Source organism: Setaria viridis, chromosome 5 (genome assembly GCF_005286985.2).
Source record: "Setaria viridis chromosome 5, Setaria_viridis_v4.0, whole genome shotgun sequence".
Classification (NCBI taxonomy): Eukaryota; Viridiplantae; Streptophyta; class Magnoliopsida; order Poales; family Poaceae; genus Setaria; species Setaria viridis.
This window is the reverse complement of record NC_048267.2, coordinates 7617298-7639287: the sequence shown is the minus strand read 5'-3', so window position 1 is coordinate 7639287 and position 21990 is coordinate 7617298. Positions and strand designations below refer to the sequence as shown.

Here is a 21990-nt window from a genome sequence, read left to right as displayed (position 1 = left end):
GTATACACACACACACACATACATCTTTGTGAGGGCACGAGGCTAGGTAGTTGGCTAATTCAATTTATGCTCCTTGCAAATAAAAAAGTCGGGTTGGGTGTGTGTGGATTTTGCTTGTCTCCCATGTTATTACGTTACCCTGCAAAAAAACAGAAAATGCTCCGTATATTACATGTGTTTTTTTTGTACGGCACACATGTGGTTGGGGGATTTTTTGTCTATTGTTATTTTCTCAACTTGGATGCGGATGTGGACGTGTACGACTGGTGCAATGTACTTGATGTGCATGCATATCGTGCTGTATCACACGCACATCAGAAATCAAAGAGTAAAAGCTACCACAGTTGGTATATATCCATGTATTTACATAAAAAAAAAAGTAGTGAAAATTGCAAATACCCCACTTGCAGGTTTGGGGTTCCTTACAGTCTAGCACCTGTAAGTTTCAAGTGTTTCAAAATGCCCTCCTTGTGCCCGTTGACGATGCCAAACCGAGGTAGTTGTAGCATAGTCTCACGGGTGATTTGGCTTTTGTACAATTATTACTCATGCACTGAAAATCTCTAGTATCTCCTCATCCTCATGTTGTGCACGACGAGTCAGGTGTTGGTGCAGTCAAACTATACCTACAGTACTAACCCCCTCTTGTGCATCAATACATACTCTTTACTGTCGTCCGCTATTTTTTTTTAAAAAAGAAATAAATTATTACCATGTCTAAGGTGTAGAAGGGAAATATGAAAATATATAAAGCTGTAGGAGTACTACTAGAATGGTAAGAAATTGAGATGTGTACGTGTCTATTTGGAAACCCCTCCTGACTTGTACTAGGTGGTGTTTTCGCAACTTTCCCTAAAAAAGTATATTTATATATATTTATTTGGCATTTTAATTTAGTCTGTGTTATTTTTAAATTTTTTGCGAAGCTGTTCTGAGATATATTCGATAAACCACAGTTTAATTTCTTTCTCTGTTTCGGTCTTCAGTCATGCTCTCTTCTGTCCATCAAGCTAGGACTTTCAATCTTTCAGCAAGTCTTGGTGCGGCATGCTTTCACATTAGTACAAGGTACCAAGAGGAAGAAAAGAGTGCGGACTTTTCTTCAGACCAAGCTTCTTTTCGTGAAGGCACTCGCCACCAAATTCAGCTGAGAGCTACAGTGAGCACATACTAGATACTAAAACTTTAAATTTCGAGAGCGGCCATGCACAGCAACTTCCGAAAAAAAGAAGAAAATTCTGCAGTTAACTTGTGTCTGCAATGAAATAAATATTAAGTTAATGTTAAAATGAGAGTATTTACAGCAGCCCTAGGCCACAGGGGGTGCTTGCCTGCCTCGATGCAGTAAATTCCCACTTGGTTGAAGAGTGGGTGGGAATGGATGTGATCCTGCTATACGTGCATGACAGAGAGACAAGAACTGTCATGTGGTCATCTTTGCCCGGCCACTCAAACAAAGCAAAGCAAAAAAAAAAAACAAAACAACCTTGCTTGCCATGATCTCCATCTTGTAGGAGTAAATATTATTTTTTTGGTAGCAAAGTAGTATGCTTTTGTGATTATTTTGCAGTAAAGTCATCATTAGCCTAAAAATCAAGAGCCAGTACAGTGACGTAAACAAGTACTACGATTGTGTAGTGTAATCGTTGTTGACTTGCACGTGCATGAACGAAGTCATGATGTGTCGTCATTGTGGAAATACACGCGCAACGTCATCCTTTGTCTCTGTACAAGTTGATCAAATTGCAACTTGATTATGACGCCGGGCTCACAAAAAACCAAATATATTTGTTGGATACCGCGGTAATTAAATCCAACTGGGATTTTAGGGGAAATACAAGTTAGGTATATATGGTCATCGTGACTCATCAAAAACAAGAGAGAAAAACATTAGAAAAAATTTGTGTGGTCACGCTGGATTCGGCGAATGGAAGAAAGACGCGACATAGGTCAACTGACTAATTCGGTGGGTGACAGAGAAGAAGATTCTTAGAAACAAGGGTGCACCAAGTATTTTGGCAACCGGGCTTCTTTTTGTACTTATCAATTACTCCTATCCAACAGGAAATTTCTCAGGAAGCTGGAGGATAAGGAGCTCGTGTCGTGCATGGCCTTAAGTTATGTGAGCCCACGTGTCACAGTAATATCAATAAAGTAAATGAACTTCTAAATCCTTAGATTATTTTTTATAACATGGGGTAGATGCTGATAAAATAATTGTATTTTGGTAAATTATTAACATGTGTGGATATTATTTGATAAGTACGAGGCGCGATATCCGAACTTCTAATCTTGATGTCTCGATTACATTTGTCTGAACCGTTGATTTGATATCAGTTAGGTGGGATCAACAATATTAGGGTCTGTTTGATGTTTTTATGCCGTAGAATTTGATAGTTATTGTCCTGTTGAAATATTTACTACGATAGCTCTGTTAGATATTTCCTATTTCATACTGTCAAAAATGCTTCAAATTAAACTAACGACTGCAGTACTACACGATAATAGGATTTGCCTTGGTGCGTAGGGCGTGTGCGCCCAGCATTTGACGGAGCAACATGGCCAAGTGGGAGAAAGAGAGAGAGAGGGAGAGTGGTGGGGGAGGAGCCATCCCAGCAATCACATGAGGTGACAGAAGCCTCTCAGAGAGAGAGAGAGGGTTGCTACTTGAGCTCCCCTGTAAAGGCGGCCGGGCCCACTGCTCCCTACCTCCCTCTATAGCATTGCTTTGTCGCCTCGTGCCCATTTGGGCGTCTTGTCGTCTACCCTTTGCTGCTATTTTCTGATGCTTATCGTTTCGGGTCCTCACGTCGTGCGCTGCGCACACATGGACGGCTCCTTTGCTTCTGAGACGTTTTCTGTGGAAAAAAAAAGGCAAGCTCCTTGGAAGTTTCCACTAATCCATGCATGCGTGAATGAGCCTTTTTTTTTTAGTATTACGCTGGGTAGAGTATATACCCATCTCTCTCTAAACCCCTCCTTGATTTAAAATTTACCATTTGCGTTTCTCTAGTGGAATATTACCCTTCATGCGCGGTCTTAGTTTTCTTTTGAAAACGTAATACTCCCTCCCTCCATCCCTAAATAACTGTCATTTTCCTCCCGAGAAACAACTTTGACTAAATATATATAAAAAATATTAATATTTATGATACAAAATTAATATCATTAGATAGATATTTGAATCTAGTTTTTTAATAAATTTATTTGAAGATACAAATGGTGCAATTATTTTCTACAAATCCAGTCAAACTTGCAGCACGGAAACCAAAAGCGACAGTTATTTAGGGACGGAGGGAGTACACTTCACCTGAGTAGCACCTAGTAGGTACAGGCTTGACTTCCAGTGGGAGTGAATTAAATGGGTCTGAAATAAAATAAAATTATAAAAAATATGTTGGGCTTCCCTGCTAACTTTGGTAAAAAAAAAGAATACATCGCAATGAACACCTTCAAGAGAGTAGATTAATCTTGAGATTGATGAACCACAAGCATCTCGTCGTTGATGGGCATATCCCCTACCACAAGAAAAGTAGCTTGAGCTAATTATTTTCTTTTGTGTTGGCTAATATATTGCACCATAACGAACCTAACTAACTGGCTTTCGTTGATTTTTTTTCAGGTAGTACACACTGATACCACCTTAATAGTCTAGATACATTTAAGGCTTGTTTGTTTCGGTTTCTTGGTAGCTTCTCAATGTTAAAAGCTAGAAACTCAAGCAAACAAAGAACTTCTCGTGCAGCTTTTGGAAAGCTAGAAATCCAAAAAATATGAGTTTATATGGAAAGCTAGAAAGCTCAATTTTGTGAGCTTTTCATAACTTTCTGAGCTCATAAAGCTAGAGGCCCTGTTTGTTTGAGCTAGGCAGCTTCTCGACGTGAAAAGTTAGAAACTCAAACAAACAACGAACTTCTCATATAGCTTCCAGAAAGTTAGAAGTTCAGAAAAGCTGAGTTTATATGGAAAGCTGGAAAGCTTAGTTTTCGTAGCTTTTCAAGCCCAGAAAGCCAAACATATCTTTAAAAGCTATTATTGGCTCTTCTAGACAATCTTACGAGCTTTTGCAAACTAAAGTATCATCTCCTGGTTAACCATTTATATGGAGAAAGTACAAAAGTATAAAAAGATATTATGCATATGCAGCTGGACTGTAGTACGAGGTTGGGCTGTAAGAACAAGTGGTGATATTTGGCATTTTCTTGCCATATACACGGTAAGATGCCGAGGGCATCACACGATAGTAGAACCTAGTCCGTTAGTGAACATAGAACAATGAAGAAAGTATAAGGGATGTGATAAAATTATAGATATCTAGGGCCTGTTTGTTTGAGTTGCAGCTTTTGAGTTTTTTTTGAAAGATGCTGCTGGCGTTTTCTTCTGAAAAGCCATCACTAGCTTTTACAAGATGTGTTTAGCTTTCTGTGCTTAAAACTCTACGAAAAGCTCAGGAAGCTGAGCTTTTCAGCTTCCCATATAAACTCAGCTTTTCTGAGCTTCTGGCTTTTCGGAAGCTGCACCAATAGTTTGCTGTTTGTTTGAGCTTTTGACTTTTCACGCTGAGAAGCTACCAGGAAGGATCAGGACTGATTTATTATGACAGACCGACAGTCCTATTCTATTTCTCTGCTGTAAAACGTTGTATCATATAGAATCATGCATAAGTGTTGTATCATGACACTGCACTATTTTTTTGCTAGATGTATTATCCGAAAAGAGGCTTAGGCATGTTCATCTAGTCAAGTTGCGATGAACTGCAGTACTGTTTTCATGTTTTGCTAGCTATCAACGTACACTCTGAAAGCACGCAGCAGAAAACCATATGCTCGACCGAGCAACTTGGACAAAACAACGGCAATGCATGCAGCCTCTCTGATCCCTCCCAAGCCCTTCACTGAAATCTCTGGCAAAGCAATGCAAACACAAAACCACCGCTGCATGCCGTTTTTGTGTCTGCGTCTACAGTGTCGCTCTCGTTTTTTTCTGAAAAGACGTAACGTGCTTTATATTCCCTTTGACAAACCGTGTGCAGGCGCTACGCCGCAATGGATCGAATCAGCGTACAAGCGCGCTGGGGAGGATGAATTGGAGGTCCCCAAGCAATGCAAGCTGCAAGAGCATGGTTTTGTCGCCACCTCTGGGGCACGGCACGCAAGCTGCTGCGAGCCTCCCTGAATGCGAAAGGGAGTGCCCCTTTCCGTAGTACTCGGCCCCTCTTGCGATGCAACTTGTCCCTGTTGGCAACAAGCTAGAAAACGAAACAGGTCGTCCATTCTCCTTCTCCCTCTCCCTCCCTCCCTCCCTCCTTCTCTCTCTCTCTCTCTCTCTCTCTCTGCGCTGCTGATGAGAGCAACAAGTCGGCATGCAGCAGCTGTTTCTGTTACATGCATGCATGTTTTCTGTTTAAAAACTGTTCTCTGTTACATGTCGATGTTATGATTATTTGGAGAAAGAAAATTCATGACCATGTATACTATACATGTACGATGCGTAATCCTGTGTCTACATATGTGATTCGAGTCAAACGTTCTGAAATAGTTAACGCATGCACTTAGCCGTGTACTTCATGTACAATCTAGTACTGCTAGCTAGTAGAGTTCTCTCTGTTACTATTTTATGAGCTGTTGTAATAATATAAGCATGGTGAAATAAATCTAACTAATTTCTTGCTTTTGTCTGCATGCATTATATTTGTATGTCCTGAATTTACTGCAGCACGAGCAGTAATATATTAAACAAATGGAACATACAGCTTAAGAAAAATTAACGCCGCACAACCCGGGTGTTGAAAAACAGCTGCAAGAAGCTGCTGCATAATTTTGTGAGTGGATGAGTGGTCCACAGTACTACAGTAGCACCATGGACAAAAGAGATGGTCTCGGCTCGTCCACCGGAATGAATGCCTTGTGTTTTTGGTGTCCACGAAACGGGTCCATTTCAGATGGGCATGGACATGGATGCAGAGATGACTTTCTAGACGGACGACCTCTCCCACTAGGCCACTACGTTCATGTATCCATCCATCCATCCATGTGCCGAATCATGCATGTATTTTCTGTTTATTTTATGGGTAACTGTCAATCCCAAAGTTAGGAGCGTCAGAGCGATGAGCTATAGATATGGTATGTTGCAGCTAGCTGACGCTGTAACTTTCTCCAGATGCATGCATATGTGTGCACAGGTTCCTGGCGTCCTTTCTTCTCTTGATTGGACTTGGAATCAAAAAGAAAAAAAAAATCCCAGCGTTGAAGCGGTCGCTTTTTCTAGCTCGTGTCAAAATTCCCACGCCGCGGCTGGAGAGTTCAAGGTCAAGAGTCCAGCTCGCCACACGCTCCCTGCCAAACTTTTGCTTCATTTGATCATTTCTATAATACCATGTGTATGATGATAACGTCTAGAACTTTCTGTCGTTCATGCATGCAGCCGGAGATATATGATTAACTACAGAGGCGGCTAGGGATCATATACCATGGCGTTTTTAGCATGCCACCAGCGGATATGATTAAAACTAACCCTTTCCGTTTTCGACCGGGTGCACATCGTTACAGACCGGTCAGCATTAAAATGTTCTGCTTTTTTTTTTGAGGGGGATCAAAATGTTCTGCTAGGATTATATATAGCAGCCTGGACGGGCCCCTTGGGCCAAAAGTTAATTATTACATTATATTAATTATCTCGGTCTAATTGGTCTCCGCAAACGACAGTATCAATCAACACATGTGCGGTAATTTTGAATTTCATATGATTTTATTACAGTAAGTGTTGTTATCCTTGAGATACACCAGGCCACAAAAGATTTGTGTTGGCGGCTAAAAAGGCTATGTGCTGGAGGGCCAAGAACCCGCTAGCAAGTCTGTGCTGGCGGGTGCTCGCCTGACAGCACATACCGCTATGTACTGGCGGGTGGCATAACCACCTGCCAGCACACATTCCATTTATGTTGGCGGGCCCTTACATGACCCGCCAGCACAGTTGATTTTTCGATTAAAAAAAGCATGCACAGCCGCAACCCGTCCACTCCTGCCGCAGGTCCGTAGGTCGCCGCAGCCCGTACCGCTCCCGCGTCGCCGCTTCTACTCCTGCGCCACTGCCGCCGCCGCCACTAGATTTATCGAATCAAGTTTCACCCTTGACTATTTTAACATCATTCGCTTGCCGGTGACCTTCGACGGGTCATCAGCTAGGGTGTGGAATTCGCTGTCTTTGTTTGATTGCAGGAAGCATGGATCTAGTCAAGCGGAGCGAAGGTAATAGGCAAACTCAGAGGAAAGATGCGAAGGTCTTGGGCACCTTCTCAATCAAGAATCCAACACACGCTTAGGGGTCGTCCAGGTGAAGGTGTAGAAGAAAAGAGTCACGTTGAAAACATGATCAGGGTGGCATGTAACGCATGACCTGTTTGGGGTGTACAAGTTGGATTTGGATTTTTTCTTTACCAAAATGTACAACATATTCCTGAAATGTAGTGGTTGAATAAGGGTAAATTTGATATGTAAAAGTCGGTTGGCTTCCTTATAAAAGGGAAGGCACCCCTACTGTAGAAGGGGACACATTTTTGGAGAAATACAAATCCTAAGAGAGTTTTGTTTCCCATTCATATGTGCTTTCTTTAAGTGTTCGGTGAAGAGTTTGCTCTGAACCAATAGTGTCCAAATCCAACTGGTCGGCATCTAAGCTAGGGGTGGTGGAGCTTTGTATAGGAGTATAGGACAAGGTGGCTAGTGCCACTGACATAGGATCCAACGCAAAGATTTTAGCTTAACTATTACTCTCTCCGTCTCTTTGGTTCGTAACTGATTAAATAAACATTGTTGGCCAAAATTTGAGTAAAAGGTCAATTTGACACAGGTTAGTACTTATTAGTAACGCTGGTCATTCGACAGAGGTTAACTTGTAACCGTCCGTAACACCTTAACCGTTGGGGATCTACATTCTCCTGTCGACAACGTGCTGGCCTAGGTTGGGCTTGGAGTTAAGGTCGCTGCGCACTCGAAGGGGCAATGGCCTCTTGACCGATAAACAGTCAGGGTGGCAGTGGCACCACATGCACATGCAGTACATTCATGCGCCAAAGACCACATGCAGTACAATTCATTATATCTCACGAAAAAATGCCGCATGCAGCAGGCCAGGGTAGTACGAGCTGCAGGTATATGGAATGCAGCCAAAAATGGTGGTCCGAGAAAAGAGAGAGAGTACCCACATGGTATACCAAAGCCTGAAGCTAACGACAAGGGACGTACGCAGGCCGGCCTATGATGAACGAAAGATCAACGGAGACCAGGCGCTCGTACAAAGTGAAGCAGGGCGTGCCTGCCACTGGAAGCGTGCATGAACTGCAGGCACCAATGCCGATAGCCACACAGATACCAAAACGAGAATAGTGTCAACCAATGCGACGCTGCCGGTGCTGCCAAGATAGGGCAAAATGTACCCGATCGATCTCCTTCACCACAAAGACTGTTGCTAGTTTTGGTACTCGTAGAGCCTTGGCTTCTTTAGCCATGCATTGTTCCGTACTGTGCTTGAGAAAGGTAATGTGCTAGATCCCACAACGAGGAGCTAGCTAGCTGATGCTGAGCATTGTTGGGCAGTAGACGTGCGTATAGCAACAGCCAACAGAGGTAGCTGACAAATGTGGCTGCAGGCTGCAGCAGGCAGGCAGCAGGCTGATCGGCCATGGGGCCGCTGGCTTGCTCTTGTCTCTTGGTGTGTCGGCACTAGAGGACATATGCGTCCGTGTTATTCGCCATGTACGTTTTACAGGTCAATAATTATTACCTCCCATCCCTCTGATTGCAGGTCCTTTTTAGATTTGTACACAAGTTTCCAGTGAATTTGGTCCTTCGTCAGTTATTTTAGTATAATTGGTTAGCTAAGAGAAGCCTCTCAACTCTCATCTATGTTTGCTCTCCAAGCCTATAAAATACCACATATTTAGAGAAAAAGATGTACTCCCTCCGTTCCAAATTATAAATCATTTCAACTTTCTTGGAGTCAAACCATTTTATATTTGACCAAAAGTATAGAGAGGATCACAAAGATTTATGGCACCGAATAGATACACTATGAAAATATATTTAATGAAGAAACTGATAGTATTTATTTGGCACTTTATTGTATAAATTTGGTCAAACTTGAGATGCTTTGACTTTCCAAGAAAGTTAGAATGACTTAAAATTTGGAACGGAGGGAGTACAGATTATCCATCGCCGCCATTACAAAGTATTAATAAAATATCCCTATTCCTATTAGAGATTACTTACCGTTGCCATCCATGAATTTTTTTTTAAAAAAGGCCCATATAGTTACTTATAAATTCCCCATTTGTACCACTACGAAAAAAAATTTAACCAAAATGTCATCGTACTTGCTTCTCCGTTAATCTCATTTACCATTACTAAAAAATAGCCAATTATAAAAGATAGAACATAATTTAATTAGTTCATAAGTTCATTACACACTTTATGTACAATAGAGACCAAAGATGCAATCCAAATAGCATTTTCATGGAAAATATAATAAATAAGGGGAAATATAGTTATGATTAAAAAGAAAGAAAGATATAAGAACCCATACAAGATCATAATTGGACTATTCAGGTGAAGGAAAATAAGCAAGCATGGATAGGTGGCGAGGGGTGTGAGGGGGAGGGCAACCATCGGTCTTAGTTCTTAGATGGCAAAGGGATGTCATTTCAATTAGCCAACACCGTTGCTCATTCTAAAGTAGGTGCGATGTCGACCACAAGAGGGGGTATTGATGCTTAGGGTGTAACACATAATGGTCATCATTGGGGAGGTGAGATCTAACCATTTAACTTATGGAAATCAAAGGAAAAAAGGAAAAATATAAAGAAACATAATTAAATGTAAAAGAAAATGAAAAAGGTGATAATATCTTATATGAGAGGATTGATCAACCACCACTACAACACAAACTCCATCGAACCACTAAAGCACCGATAGACGAAGACCTCCCATGGCATGAACAAACACAATAGGAAGGGTGGTTTTCCACAGCGATGCCTCTAGGGAGGGATGCGACATCCAAAGATGCCACCAATCTAGAGGGAACTCATAGTAATACCTCCAACAAGGCACGTGACACCACAAGGATCCAATGGTTTTCGCCCGAAAGACCCCCAACGATCCACAAACCCTCATCACGCCGAGGGCAACCATTGCCGCACCGAGCTGGCTATCGCATATCTAGACCAACAGTGGAGGTAATATCACGGTGAGTCGTCGCCAATAGGAGATCGCTGCCGTACTAACAAGGCCACATGCATGCATGATCTGTCATCGCCGTTCCAGCCCATAAGAGCCACCTCTCACCTACTAACACCAGCCACCACGGGAGCCACACCTTGTTGCTGCACCAGGGTAAGGATCATCGCCAACACCGCTGCACTTGACCATCCAACGAGCTTCTAGTCTTGCCATTGCACTAGTCTTCTAGGGACAAAGTAGTGAAAATGGTACAAGAAAATGCAGATGTTGCAGTATGTTTGAAACATGCAAGTCCAGGTCACGATGTTGGAAGGCAGTAGTGCAACGAAAAAGAGAAAGCCAGCAGATTGTTATGACCGAAGTGGTTGCAACAAAAAAGAGAGGCCCTGTAACCCGTATTATGGAAGCAAAAGTTGATGGAGATAAGTGTCATTAGGGGAGTATACACATGTTTCTTACTCCACCATGTTAGGAACCCGTAGGTTTAGCTTGCGGCTTAGGGCCTGTTTGGATACACACTCATAATCTTTAGGATTTCACTTTTAGTCCACTTTTATGACTTGTGCATCCAAACATATGTCATAAAAGTGCATTCATAATGTTTAGGAGTGCTCTTTTCATTAGGAGGACCAAACCATCATAATGGTTTATTTTTCTCCTAAAAGTGGTCCCCAACCCATCATTTACCCCTCTTGCCCCTCCCTTCTCTCTCCACGACGCTAGAAACGGAGCAGGGATGGAGTAATTAGGGGTACAAAAGTCATTTCCCCTCTAACATCCTAAAGATTATGATTCCATCCAAACAGCCCACTCATAAATTTTAGGAATATCAATTTCTAGCTCCTAAACTTTATGAGTGTCCTAAAGTTTATGAGGGTGTATCCAAACATGCCCTTAAGACAGGTCGCGGAGCAATATAAAGCTCGTTGATTGATGATGGTGATGATGTAACCTCTAGCAATGACAAGGAATGCCGAAGAAACCATCGACGTCAGAGTGAACTAATGCAATGTGATGTAGGTGTTAAACTGGTCTTGAAACATGTTGTTCAAGATAGTTGAGGTGTTCGAAGGTGATAGTCAAAGGCGCATAGTCTACAACCTATGCAGTTTATAGAGCACGACTTCTCCAAACAAACAAGAGTTAATGGATTGGTATAGAAAAGAAAAATGAGAATAATAAATGCTTGCATGCACAAAATAGAGCAAATAGCTGGTGATTGTAGCCAAACAGATGAAAATATTATTATGATAAACCCAGTCTTATATCTTGTCTATCAAGAAGGGAGCACAACCCATTGATGACAAGGGGTCCATTTGGAAGCTTTGCTATGCACTGTGTAGCCTTGCTTGCTAGAAATTGGACAACAGTAGACGTTTGGATGGTCAGCAAGTCTTCCTTGGGGCTTGCGCTAGCAAGGATTTTGCTTGCTTCTCCAGGCGAGCAAATTTGGCTCGCCGGCGCCGGCAATGCAAGCTTTCTCAGGCAAGCAAGGCGAGGAAAGATTGCTTCTGAAACCAAACGTGCCCAAGATCTCTCCCTTTGTTCCCTCACATCACTCTGGGGGGCACATTTGGAAGCCCACATAGCCGCAACCGCAAGTATGATGGCTGTCGAGTTCCTTCTTTCCTCAATATCCATCCCATTATGGTGGAATTTGTCAGGTTGGAGTCAACTAATGCCATTTGGATGTTTATTTTTTTATTTCAAAAAAAAGTCTACGACTGCGTTCACATTTACACCTACGTAGGCGACATGGCTGCCGATAGCAAAATGTCATGTCTGTGATGACCTTGCCAATATTAAGATCCATCTGCCCAGTATCACTAAAGGTTTTGCGTGCATGTGCTGTATGAATTATTGTGTATGCAATTAGCTTGTCCCAAATTGCAGGTCGTTTTGATTTTTCTAGGTGCATATGTTTTGCTATGCATATAGATATAGTGTATATTTAGATGCATAAGAATATCTATGAACCAAGTAAAGCTAAACGGCCTATAATTTGAAATAGAGGGAGTAGTTTAGTGTATTGAAAAAATCTAGTTGGTGGAATGCACGATACTTCATGTGTGGTCTATATAAGGCCAGTCTCAATGGAGAGTTTTATGGAGTTTCATGAGTATTAAATTTTATGCCACGTCAGCAATTTTATTGACTTGGCAGGGTCATTATGAGGAGATAGGATGGGGAGTTTCATCAGATGAGAGGGAAGTTTCATCCCCATAAAATCTATCTAGCTCAATTACCAAGTATTCAATCTTGATAACAGTGCACATGAAAATGTGCACTGAGACTGACCTAACTGTTACAACGGTGGAGCCACGTTATGCTACCATGGTGCGCAGGCACCAGGGTGCATCAAACTTTTGCTATTAAGTTGACTAATTTTCACCATAGACCACAAGGAAATTTCTCATGTAGTTTGCGTCGTGCACCACCATCATTTTGATGCTGGCTTCGCCAGTCTGTATACCATGAATACCTATCGTGTCTAGTGCGAACAGGCACTACGGGAGACAGAAAAATTGCCGAGTGCCAGGGGCACTCGGCGAAGGGCAAAATACCCTCGGCGAACCGTTTGCCGAGTGTAACACTCGGCAAACGGCACACGGCAAATTTCGAGTCGGCAAACCTGGATTTGCCGAGTGTTTTGTATCGCACACTCGGCAAAGTAGTTGTCGAGTGGCCAGAAAACACTCGGCATCCAATTTTTTTAAAAAATAAAAAAATCCCTGTTACGCCGCCGCCGCCAGCACCGGCCGCCAGCTCCGCCACCACCGGCCGCCACGGCAGCCACCACCGCCAGCACCCAGAAGTTGTCGACGACATTCCAAAAGTTGTCCGCGTCGACCATCATGACGCCGTCGACGACCGAACCCAGCTCGGAGTAGTAGGGGTACCTGTAACCCGTCGCCGGCGGTGGTGGAGGTGGACGAACTATCCTGCCTCGTCTACGCCGCCGACGCGCTCCAGCTGCCGAGGCCCACGGCCGCCGGATCCGGTGAGGGGAGGGTCGGCGTCGCCGGATCCGCCGGAGAGGGGTGGGGGAGGGGCAGGGGCGCGCCGCCGCCAAGACCCCTCCCCTCGATCCGCGGCCACCGCCCGGATCTGGCCCCGTCCGGAGCCCCCTCCCCTCGAGCCGCCCGGATCTGACCGGCGGCGGAGGGAGGGAGGGGAGGGGTCCGCCGGAGGAGAGGGGAGCGGGCCGGGGCCGCCCTGGGTCCGCCGAAGGAGAGGGAGGGGAGGGGGCCGGGGGGGCGCGCGTGCGGCGGCGGCGGCGGCAGGAGGAGGGAAGCGGTCTGCGCGTGGAGGGTGGGGAAAGAGAGTGGGGGCCGGGAGTCTGCGCGTGGGGGTGGGGGGTGTTGTTTAGTGGGGGGCCGTCTGGTTTGCCGAGTGTCCTAAAGGGTTTCTTTGCCGAGTGTCCAACGTAGGACACTCGGCAAACTTTTTTTGAAAAAAATTTAAAAAAATATCCAACCGTTTCAAAAAAATACCAAATTTTCACATGAACCAATATATGTTCTCTATTGACTATACAAAAAGTTTTGTAGTCAAATCAAAACTCGACCGTCATTTTGACTCCAAATCTTATGTAATCCTTCTCAACGTTACTATTCTTCTTCTGAGATGCTTCGGTTTGTAAACATCGTACGTGACGAAATGTGCAAAATATTCTCAATTTTTTTCCACAGCCTCCACCTATGATATCATCACATCATGACAAATCTCATGATTTTCAGACTTTGCTTGTTTTTTTTATAATTTAAAAATACCACTGCCACACGTTCGTGATCGTGTTTCCTGAACAAGATGTTCGAAATTTCTTGTCATTTCATGGGTCAGGTCTCAAATTGGGCCGAATAATATGAATATCAAATTTCTACTCATTTTGTTCCATAATTTGAATCACTTGCAGTTCAAATTTGACTTATACCAAAAATTTCCTTGAAATGCAATTAATTAAATAAATATAGCAAATAAATCCAAAAATATACCAAATTTTAACATGGAGTTCCACATGTTGTATGTGGGGAGTAGAAAAAATTTCATGGTGAAAAGAGGAAAAAAATATTTTTTTGCCGAGTGTTAAAAAAAACACTCGGCAAACCCCCTTCTTTGCCGAGTGTTTTTTTGACACTCGGCAAAACCCCGATTTGCCGAGTGTATTTTTTTTACCGAGTGTTTTTAGCTTGGCACTCGGCGAAGAGCTTGTTTGCCGAGTGCTCGAAAAAAAACACTCGGCAAAAAAGATACACTTGGCAATTTCTAGCTTTCCCGTAGTGAGGCCACTGAGAAGATATGGTGCTGACGTAGCTTCCACTGAGCAAACACACCGTCCAAGAGACGCCATGCAAGAACAGTGTTTGAGGTGGATCATGGTGAGCAGCAGTCATGCAGGTCGCATTTAAAGGTACCCTGAAGTGGATATCAGGTCGGCCGTGTCCGATAGCCAATCCATTTCCAGGCGCGCGGCATCACACTCTGTCTGCGGAGGGTCAGCGTTGTCGGAACGAGGCCGGCGTCGTTAGACTAGCCGCAGTTTGCTGGATGCTCCAGCTAGCACTTCTGTTATTCGTATCTCCTTTCTTATCTGTGAGTACAGGAAACTAAACTGAGTGGTGCGATTTGGGTTTTTGCTAGCGTCCTCAAACTGTTAAGGTTGTTAACTACTGTATCCCCAGGCCAAACCGCGTTTGGTACAGCATCAAAAGTAGCATCCTTGTAACCTTGTCACCAAACTTTGCCACATGCATCAGCATCTGGTAAGTCACCCCTTCTCTTGCATCTGTGATGGAAACAGGATAAATTGTGAAAACGGGAAATTTATCTGAAACACACTCTGAAGTTTCGAAAACAAAATGAAACTGACATATCCATAGTTCACACAAAATGAAACTGACATATCACCACGAATATATAAGTTTTTTCCCCTCTTCTCCTCAACTCTATGCCAGCAAAATCTTGCTTCAATCGCCGGTTTAATATGCAGTAATACGATGCTGTGGAGTAACCTAACCCCAATGCTGGCTGGTCCGAATCTACGCGACTTCTCGGCAACTGTCGAAATTTAATTTGCCATTTAACTGAAGATTGTCCTTTGGTTGAAACGGAGGACCGGAAGAACCAAGAAGATCATCTGCATACACCAAACAAAATTGACCCTGGCAATAGGAATTGAAGCAAGATCGACGTGCCAACGGCGGCGGTCCCTCGCGCCATAAAACCGGCGTTGCCATGGCACATGCCTGCTTCAAGGACCATTGGTATACATGCATCGGTGGGTGTTAAACACACACATGAGCACCCCCTGATCTGATGAGATCGAGAGGGAGGGAGCAATGCCTTGAGGTCCAGGTTCACGACAGTATTAAGCTGTTCCTGGACCATTGCGAATTCAATCGGCAGCTGTGCATACAAATTGTAGCCCTCTTTTATGTTCATCCGATCTGTTCGTGCAGATCGTGTGTGCTAAACTTCAGACTTGTATATATACAAGTATTATACAACATACTGCTGCTAGTGTTATGCGATACTCGTGTTATAGTAGATTAGTAGTAGCTGGTTATTACTGATTGATCTTTGTTTTGAGAGAGCAATGTGAGAGAGCAGGGTGTGTGTGTGTACATGCAGTGCACACTACACAGCTAGGTGCCGGGAAGTCTACGGAGCCATCCGTGCACGCTCGACATGTCTCCAACAGAAGAGTTAGTAGGAGGGGATGGACGGGACCGAGGACGGACGGCGATCCCTCCAAGCCCAATTATAGCGTTGCAGCTCTCGATCTCGCTCGCGCCACAATGATGGCTGATATTTATGTAGATGGTCACGGTTAGTTAGTGCGAGCTAACTGAAGGAACCAATCTGGAGACGCCGGGTCGATCGCCGGCGTCCATGTCACTGCGCCTGCCCTGCAGCTAAAGCTGGGCCTGGTCGAGAGCGGGCACAGCAGAACGGACGCCCATGAATGCGCGACGTCGAGCACGCAGCTACCTGAGGTCCCCTGGGCCGCGTGCCCAGGTCGCCCGTCGTCGATCTCTTCAGACTGCCGCGAGGTCGAGCTTTCAGCGAGGTGATCAGGTGCCACGACCTGGTCTCTGTTCGGCGGGTCGCGCTCCCGTTCAGCTCATCATCCGGCCAGCTGCGTGCGTGCGGCCGTCGACGTCGCCAGCGCTCGCAGCTAGCGATTGATTTGTATGTCCCGTGTGCGTGCGGTCCCTTTCTTACTGATGATGAAAACCAAACTTCATTCCAACAAACGCAGAGCAAAATAGAAGATACTCTAATTACTGTGCATGCGGTCGTTGTTTGGAACCTCGACCAGGGTCGATTCAACAGCCACGCCAAGCGCTGCTTGTGCTTGACGCGAACTCGTCGTCGTCTCGGCGTGCGCGCACGCGGTTTGAAGACACGGCGAGGCGGCCATGCATGCGCTAGCTGCGGAGAATCCCGATTGACCCTGGTCGTTGTTCCACGAAACGACCGCAGTCGTCGGTCAGTTGTTTGGAACAGCGGCCAACGTACGTCCGGGTTTCGTTTAACAACTGCAACGCCTACTGTTTTTCAGTCGAAATTCGTCAGGGCATGCATGGTTTGCTCGGTCGTGGCAAGTTGGATTATTATTGATGAGTTGATGACACACGAGCCGGCGCAGCTGAGACTAGCCACTGCTAACCACCCTCTGGTATCTGAAATTGATTATTATTCACCACTTTCGGAGCATTATATGTGGGACGTGCACGATAATCATGGGGCTCACAGATAGTCTGAACACTCCATGCGCATTCCTTTAATTCTCTGTGGAAACTTTCTCTGTCTCTCTCTTTTTTCCTAGGGTCTAGTGCATGGACGTCTAGTCCGGATACTAGCATCGGATACCCCTTTCTTTGTCTGATCAAGGAATTTCGCACCTAGTATCTGATTTAAAACAGAAAAGCTGCCATGGTAGCACCACAATGTGTCAATGTGTTTCAGCAACATTCATGCTTGTACGTCTTCAGGTATAGTAGCCTACTAGTAGGTGGTAGATCGGTCCCAGGTGTCCCTACTCCAAAGTGTCTCCATATATGATGTTGTTATACAAATCTTTGACAGCTGACACCATCCACAGGGTTGTGTATGTGGGTCTCAACTTGCAGTAGCCCTAACCACCGAGCAATAACCGATAATAAGGATATAGATTTCCAAAGGACGAACAGCTCTTAATCTACCCACAAAAGATGGAGAATAATCAAGAGATCCTGATGCATGCTTATGGCTACAACATCAAAGCAGTCATTGATGTGTGTCATGCATCAGGCAAAGCACTCCAACAAGAGTGCCTCTTAGGCACACCAAACCCAGCCCGTGTTGACGTGGCTCTGTCTGTGTGTGCGGTATGCACACTTTGGTAGCAACAAACAAATCTAAGGAAAAAAAATCACTCCAACAAGAATTACCATAGCTGTGTCTACTCCAATGTCTATATGGGTCTCAACAAAGTTGGTGGTATAATTCCCAGTACGGCAGTAATCTTGTTGGTAGTGGTATCACTCTATTCGGCGCATGAACTTCTTGCACTGTCTTGTCCATCACTCTGGTGGTTTGACTTGTCCTTGCGCCGGCCCAACACCACCAGTCCACCACCAACTCGTCTCACGGGCACGGCCCATCTTCCTACACACCCAGGGCAAGCTGCCGGCAGAAATCACGATGGTTGTACGCCCAACAACGAAAGGGGATGGTAGCTGCGTGCGCAAGCCGCCATGATTGATTCGTGGATTTTGTCCTTCGCGGAATCAAAACACAACAGAGGCTCTTCTTGGCCGCGCAACATTCCCTGCTACAAAAAACACAACAAAAAGGCTCATCTCTCACGGTTTGTTAGTCCAATGTATCGTGGTTTTGAACACCGAAAGAAAGTGGATTATTATAGATCAAGTGATCAAATCATTTTCTTCCACGGATATATGCCGGTGATAGAAATTCCATCACCGTTCGTAGAACTACACCCGATACTTCTTCCTCAATTTTGTGTAACTAGTCGTTAACCCATACTCCCACACGAAGTAATGATTTATATAGGCATAAGTATTAAAAATTCATAAAAATAGGGCACGTCTTACTATATTAATTGGAGACTCCTTTTAAGCATCAAGGTTAATTCTCACGAGAGTGCTAAAATAAAGATAAATTCTAAAAGAAATTTTATAAAAATCAGAAATATCAAACCATCAATCTAGTAAGCTCTAATTATCATAGACACTAGATCTATTATATTTTTTATAAAATATTATCCACAGCTACCTAATAAAAATACTCTAAAGTAAACCCCAAGTTTACGTCTAAATTACCCATCACTATCATTATGAAGAATAACATAAAGTAACCTCATAGTCTTTATCTAGATTACCCACCTGTGTCATTATAAAAATAATATAAATCAATTTTACATATAAATTACCCATATACAATTATTGAATTACACAAAATATATAGTGATCCTAAATATACATACAAATTATCCATATTTGCCATTACAAAGAATATCCTAATATACATTAAAAACTAAGAAAATGGATAGAAAAGTGTATAGTGCGCATCTATATGGGTATTATCATATAATATTTATCAAATGAGAGAGATATTAAAGTAGTAATTTTCATTATTATCTATGGGTCCTAATTATTTTCAAACATTTCTAATACTTATGTCCAAAATTATTGGACCATGGGCTTGCGGTAGCACAAATAATGGATTAGTAGCTTAATCATGATCAAAATTATTTGTTCTCTCATTTATTAAATATTCTAACACAACACTCATATACTTAGGGTGCGTTTGGTTGGGAGACAATGTAGAACGGGACGGTCCTGTCCTAGTTTTTCGGGATGGGATGATCCCATTTCTTATTTGGTTGAATGGGATGGGTCCGTCCTAATTTTTTGTTTGGTTGGAGAGATTGCTATAGACGGGACGAGCACCGTTTTCTTCTTCTGTTAACACCGTTCGTGGGGCCCACCTGTCATACTAACAGGTATCTTCTTCCTCCACCCCGGTTCCACTCTTGGCACTATTCTTGGGCTCGCCGTTGCGCCGCCGGGGGAGCTTGCCTCGGGCGCGCCGCCTGTGAATCGGGCCTCGCCGGCCTCGAGCCGCCGCCCGCCGAATCTCAGGGGCCGTGGGGGAGCTCGCGCGCGCCGGCCGCGGTGGAGCTCGCGCCCGCCGGCCGCGCTCACCCACGCCCGCCGGCCCCGCTCGCCCGCGCCTGCCGGCCGTGCTCACCCGCGCCGGCCGCGCGCGCCCGCGCCGGCCCCTCCGCCGGCGGCTCCACCCCGCCCAACCTCGCCCCCTCCACCGGTGCGGATGGACGGCGCGTGACGGGGGCGAAGTGGGATGCCCCCGTCCGCTCGTTTTGGTGGGATGGGGGCATCCCGCATCTGGAGGGTATATTCCCTCGTAGTGATGTCCCTGTCCCACCTGTCTCCAAACCAAACATGGGACGAAGTGGGATCGTCCCGTCCTGTCCCACTTTGTCCCTCAAACCAAACGCACCCTTACTTCCTCCATCTCATGAAGAGTGCAATCCTAGTTTATCTCAGATATATTAGTGTATAGATTAGTGGTAGTGTGAGAAAAATCACACGCCCTTATTTGTTGGTCATGTGCAACTAAGCAGTCTTCCTAATTAAAATTTATCCAGAAGTTAATTTTGACATGCAAATCAAATAATTAGGTGGGTCGTTGCGGTCCATTTTCTAAGATTGAACTTTTTTGTGGGATTTTATTTTTCAAACGATATGATTGCACTTTTCATTAGACGGAGGGAGTTCGTACTTATCTTTATTTGTGCCAACCAAACAGCAGCCCAGTTCGGCAGCTGGCGGCAGCGCGTTGGCATATTCGACAACTCAGCACCCGACCCGCCGCATGCATCATCTGGTGCATGCCGCGAGTGCTACATGGTTTGCGTGCAGGCACTACAAGTGCCTGCTCCCGGCTACGCTCCGTGGAGGGGAGGCGGCTAGGGCTAGCAGCGTAAGGCAACCAGCGACAGTGAGGCGTGGAGGCGGGTTAGGCGGAGGGGAATACCAATGAATATCAATATGCAAATTCCTAGCTACGCCACTAGTGCGGGCATTGGGTTGCTTAGCTCCCATATATATTGCTCAAGCTGGCAGGATTAATAGCCCACTTGCAGCTGGAAGCAAAAATGTCAGAAGAAGTCATTTGGACTGATGTGTAGCATATGCCTAAGACATACATACGCTTCATATTCCATGATCTGTTATTGATTTGATTCAGATCGAACTCACAACAAACACAATAGGTATTGGAACCTTAGCAGCCATGTTCGCGTTCCCATTCCCAGAACGTTATCAGAACATGATACGATACTTATGAAAGATTTTTACACTAAATTTGTTCCGTTCTCGGAACGTTCCTCTGAACGAGGAACGTGGCCACGTTCCACGTTCCCGGCTGCTAAGATTGGAACTGTGCGCACTGTGGAACATCAAAACAGTCATTTGCAACAGAACCAACCTTGAGAGAATCATAGTTATGAGGACAACAAAAACACAATCATCCGCCAGATGGGAATTGATCTAAGCAGCAGGATAAGTAAGCGTTGCAGAGTTGGAATCTAATCTTTAGCTCTCTCTTAATTTTGATACCTAATAACGAGATCTGAAGTAGTTGCCATCAAATAGATGGATAACAAACAAGAAAAGTTGGAGAAGGTACCATATGTACACGATCACGCACTAGCTAGCTTAAGGAAGATGATGAAGGCTGATGTTGTCAAATTCATGTGCTATCTCTCCAAGACCTCGACATGCCCTTCACCGGCCTCTCGCCCTCCACCGGCAATGTCGACGCCGAACAGCTTGATGCTACGGGCCTCAACGGCAATCGCGTGGGCCGCAGCTTCATCCTGCTCCCAGCTTGGCGTCTTCCTGTAGTTGATGAGCAGCTGATTGTCCTGCCCATACACTGACTGGGAGAAGGCTACAGTGTCGCCGGCCCGGAGGCCCTTCTCCCGGACGAAGCGGCTCCAGCCCTTGGTGAGCACGTAGCTCTGGCTGATGTTCCAGTACGAGTACCGGAACCGCCACACCTTGCCCTCGCCGTCCTCGAAGTTGAGGAGCACGCCCTTGCCGGCGGCCGTCTCCGGCGCGCGCTTCAGCGGGAAGTGTTTTTCGGCGTGCTGCTTGGGCACGACGAGGCGGTTGAGCTTGCCGACGTCGCTCGGCGTCACGACCTTCTCGAAGAGCGGCTTCCGAGCCCACGGCGGCGTCGGCTGCGCGCGCGCGCCCATGCCGCGGCCGCGGCGCACTTCAGGCCCTGGCGCAGATCAGCGGCGTAGGTGTGCTTCCGGAGCATGTCCACGATCTCCGCCTTGGAGTGCGCCGCCAGGAACGCGAGCTCGCCGGCGGACGCGCGCTCCTCCGGGAAGTTGGTGACGGCGTCGCGGCCGCGGTAGCGGATGGCGGCCACGTCGAAGGCGCGCGCGGCGATCGCCTCGTCGGGGAACGTGCCGAGCCACACCCGGGCGTGGCGGTCATAGATCTGCGCGCCCCAGCGCCCCTTCGGCTGCGGCACGACGCCCTTGAACCGAGAGGGTTGGCGCGACAGCAGCTGCAGCGCCGCCAGCTCGTCGGCGCCTGATTCCTGTGACGAGTTTGAGGCGGCGAACGCCACCGCGGTGCCGGCGGACTCCATCGTGTTGGCGATCAACGTCGCGGCGGCGGAGTTCCAATAGAAAGGTTATACTGGGATG

At 45.4% G+C, this 21990-nt stretch overlaps 1 pseudogene; it reads right to left on the bottom strand.

The window, feature by feature from the left end:
• Positions 1 to 20943: 20943 nt before the first annotated feature.
• On the bottom strand, positions 20944 to 21990 carry LOC117858941 (AP2/ERF and B3 domain-containing protein Os01g0141000-like; annotated as a pseudogene).